Genomic DNA, 4,559 nt, shown 5'->3' on the forward strand with positions numbered 1-4,559 from the left:
TTTGTTTTTGTACTCCTCCCATTTTTCCCATCTCGTTTTAAACTTCCCTACTTGGACCCTTAATATGTATGTGAATCTTTCCAACTCAAATATTTCTCCCACTATTTCCAGCCATAGGTTCTTTGTTGGTGGGTCAGTTTTAAACCATGTTCTTGTTATGGCTTTCTTGCTGGCAGCCAGCAACACTTTTACCAAGTACTCGTCTCTCGTTAGTACACTTCCCTGATTATATTGCCCAGATACATCACTAAGCCGGTCTTTGGTATTTCATAGCCGATTATCTTCTTCAGTTCTCTCCAAACCTCTTCCCAATAACCTTTATGTCTTTGGTATTTCAAAGTCGATTATCTTCTTCAGTTCTCTCCAAACCTCTTCCCATTAACCTTTTAGCTTTTGACATTTCCAAAATATGTGTGCATGATCTTCAGATCTCTCCTGTCCACATAACCGCCAGCACTCATTTTGCCCTTGTTTGTATTTCTCGGTCATCTCTGGGGTTATAAAAAATCTCATGATATTTTTCCACCCAAACTTCGTCCAACGTCTCGAAACGGTTGTTGATTGTTGTATCCTGCACATATTTAACCATTCTTCCTCCGTTATCTCGGTTTGGAGTTCCTTTTCCCATTTCTGTTTTACATACAGAGTCGAATTCCCTCTGTTCAACAGGAGCCCTTTGAAAAGGGATGAAATGATGCTACTCTTACCCCCGTTATATGCATCTATCATTACCTGTATTACATCATGTCTTTCAGTTGTCGTATCCATTTTTATTTCTGTTGTGTAGTAGTCTCTCACTTGTAGATACCGGAAGAGGTCGCTCTTTTCTAAATCAAACATCTCTTTCATTTTTTGAAAGGTCAGCATCTCCCCCTTTTCTATCATCGTACTTATTGCTGTGAGGCCTTTTCTTTCCCATTTCTTGAAACCATAATCTTTCCCTGGTTGAAAGTCCTCATTGTGTGATAGCCACCTTAGGATTTTCACCTCCTTTTGTAATTTATTTTCTTTTACTATGGTGAACCACGTATTTAAAGTGAATTTAGTTATTTGATCTATCAAGCCCTCCTTTTCCCGAAATAATCTTCTGTCCCCCAGCAGTGTTTGAGTCAGGTATCCCTCGGCCATCACTTCAATTTCTTTCCATTTTGCTTTATACTCTCCGTTTCACCAACATGCTACTGCTCTGAGCTGTGCTGCACGGTAGTAATCCTTAAAATTCGGTTCCGCCGATCCTCCCTTCTCCTTGGGCAACTGTCGTGTCGTCGGTCTGATCCTCGGTCGCTTACCCCCACAGATAAATCTTGAGGTCAGTTTATCCATTCTATAAATTGTTTCTGTGGTATGGGTATAGGTAGCGACTGATAGAGGTATAGCAACCTCGGCAGAATGTTCATTTTGACCATTTCGATTCTAGAGCTTAAGTCTAAGACATGTGTTGACCATCTCCCAAGGTCTGCTTTGATGGTTTGATTAATCTTTGTGTAGTTTGTTTCAAACAAATTGTCCATGCTTTTCGTGACATACACTCCTAGGTATTTTACCGTCTCACTGTCCCATTTTACTTTGTATTTTCCCTTCATCAACTTTGATGGTGTGTAGTTAAGTGCTAGGATCTGTGTTTTTGTCACATTGTCTATATCCTGAGTAACGTTCATATTCTTCCAGTTGTTCCATCAGTTTCGGGAAGCTCTCTTCCTGTTGTGTTACGTATGCTATCAGATCATCGGCAAACAGGCTCAATTTGTGTTCTGAGCCGCTCAGCTCCACGCCTTTGATGTTGTGATTCTGTCTGATTGCCTGGGCTAGAGGTTCGATGAAGATATTGAATAGTGTTTGTGAGAGGCAACATCCTTGTCTAGTTGATCTTTCAAGTGTTATTCGGTCCGTCAAGCTGCCATTCACCTTCACTGTTGCAGTCGACCCATTATACAGTGTCTGTACAACTAATCGAATCTCTATTGAAGCTGAATTTTTCCATGACTTTATATAGATAGACCCACCGCACACTATCAAATGCCTTTTCTGCATCCAGGCTCACCAACACTGCACTCGTTCCTGTCTTCCGAATCGCCTCCACTATGTGTAAAGTTTTCCTTATATTATCCTGGGCCTGTCTACCTTTGACAAAACCCGTCTGGTCTCTAGCTATAATTTCCGGCATGAAAGTCTCGAACCTTTTGGATATGATTGAGGTATAGATCTTATAATCGACGTTAAGTATGGATATTGGTCTGTAGCTACTACATAACTCTTTATTTTTGCCTTCTTTGGGGATTAAAGAGACAATTGCCTCTTTCCATGATGGGGGAATCTTGCCCTCCTTCATGGTATATCTTAGTGAAGGGGACGTAGTTCCTGTCTAAATATCTTGTAGAACTCTGAGGGGAAGCCATCACTACCCGAAGCTTTACAATTTTTTGTTCCACTGATTGCGATCGCCAATTCTTCTGCAGTAATTTCAGAGTTCAGAAATTCATTATCTTCTTCCCCTATTGATGGTAATTCCAGACCCTCTAAAAATGTTGTAATACTCTCTTCATCTGCTGCATCCGGTTGTGTATATAGTCTTATAATACTGCTCAAATGCTTCCTCTATTTCCTTTGGTTCTTTTAATAATTCATTAGTTCTGGGGCACCTAATCTTATGAATTGTGTTTAATGCTTTTTGTACCCTTAACCTTCGTGCTAGTAATTTACTTGCCTTGGATCCACCTTCATAGTAAACCTGTTTCACAAGCCGTGCTCTTTTTTCCACCTCCGTTAATAATATTCGATCCACTTCCTTTTTAGTTTCTGTGACCTTCATCATTATCTCTGTGTAATTTGTTCTTTTATGCTGATCTTCAAGTTCTTTCAGTTGTCTTGTTAGGTTTTTATATGATTCTTGTCTTGTCCTTTTAAGCCGTATTGCATGTGCTACAAGTTTTCCTCTTATTACTGCTTTCAGAGCATCCCACACAATATTTGGGTTAACTTCTCCATTGTCATTTTCTTCCCTATATTTGACTATATCTCCCTTTATTTCTTGTACCAATTCCTTATTATTCAATAAACCTACATTCAACCTCCAAATTGTACTTTTCCTTCTACTGGTCAATTTCACTATACACACACATATACACAGCACTGTGGTCTGACAAATCTGTGACACCTATTCTGCATTCTTCCACCCTGTGTCTATCCTCCATCTTCATGAAAAGTAGTCTATTCTAGCATAGGTTGCATGTGGATGAGAGTAATGTGTGTCGTCTCTATGTAACTTGTGTACATCCCTTCATACATCGATTATCCCTAGTTGTTTTATTTGTGTGTTGATGTACTTGGTTATATGTATCCTAGACTTCCTTGTGCTTGTTGTATCTAAGTCATGGTTAAGTCCCCTCCGCATATCAAGATCCCATCCATTTCCACAGCCATGACATTGAAAAGGTCTTCAAAAAAGTTCCTTTCACTATCTGGTGGAGCATATACATTGATTAATGTGACCTTCTCGCCTTCCATCGTCCCCTTGACCACTATATACCGCCCTTCTCGATCTTTTATCTCTTTGTCAATTTCAAATTTCACTGAGTTTTTCATTAATATAGCCACGCCTCTGCTATGGCATTCTTAAAATGAACTACAGCATGTATTTGTGTACCCATACCTTTTCAATTTTTCTTTTTCTTGTGGCATCAGGTGTGTTTCTTGTAAAAAAATGACCTGCATATCCTCCTTTCTTAATTTTGTTAACACCTTCCCCCTCTTGACTGGGTTGTTCACGCCATTCACATTTAACGACACCACCTTAATGTCTTGCTGAACCATAATTCTTTTTGGAATATCCTGTTTTTACCCACATGTTACAGATCACAACATATATATTAAACACTGTAACCGTAAAACATAAAAAATTGTCATCATCAATCAAAAATTGAACTTCCAAAGCATTTAGGGATTCCCTTTTCATATCCCCTTTCCCTTGTTGGTGGGTGTGGGGTAGAGCCTCTCCTAGTGAGAGGGCCCCCCTCGTGGCAGAGATCATCTCCAGTGCTGATCTCCCAAGCTCACTGCAAAAGCCCAACAATTCAGTTCAAGAGCTCCCCGGCCGGAGCTTTGTAGATTTCTAAGCATCCTTTAACCTTCTTCAGTGGATTGTCTTGGGAAAAGAAACCCCGCCTATCAATCAAATTACGTTGCTCTATACAGTATATCCTTAGTCTACACCCTAACATTCAGAACCTGTCGACAGATTTCTAATTATTTCGACTCAGAATTAATCCCCCCTTCAAATACTTTTAACAGCATCCCCACATAGAATTTGTTCTTTACTCACCAACCGTTGAACTAGGAAAATTAAAGAAAGTTGTGTGGATTCCAAAAGTCCTTTGAAAGCAACTGCATTCCTGTCCGAGTTCTTTGTTCCACTGCTTTTGTCCTTCATTCTCCTCGTGTCATCCAAATTTTCTCACGTTTATCTCTTGGTCTTCGTCCACTTGCGTGCTGCCTCCAGTCTCTGTTGCGTCGTCGGGTTCTCTTGTCCAAGGCTCGGCACCTGCCACCCTCTCACCCGCAAT

General features: G+C 40.2%; 1 long non-coding RNA gene across 1 annotated transcript; it reads right to left on the reverse strand.

Annotated features, from left to right (window-relative positions):
- Nucleotides 1-902, reverse strand: LOC109511845 (uncharacterized). Its single transcript, XR_002167402.1, has 2 exons — nt 384-902; nt 1-316 (listed from the first exon to the last, which is right to left on the reverse strand). It is a non-coding gene; the product is annotated as an uncharacterized LOC109511845 (long non-coding RNA).
- Nucleotides 903-4,559: the final 3,657 nt, after the last annotated feature.

Source organism: Hippocampus comes, unplaced genomic scaffold (assembly GCF_001891065.2).
Source record: "Hippocampus comes isolate QL1 unplaced genomic scaffold, H_comes_QL1_v1.1 scaffold224, whole genome shotgun sequence".
NCBI lineage: Eukaryota > Metazoa > Chordata > Actinopteri > Syngnathiformes > Syngnathidae > Hippocampus > Hippocampus comes.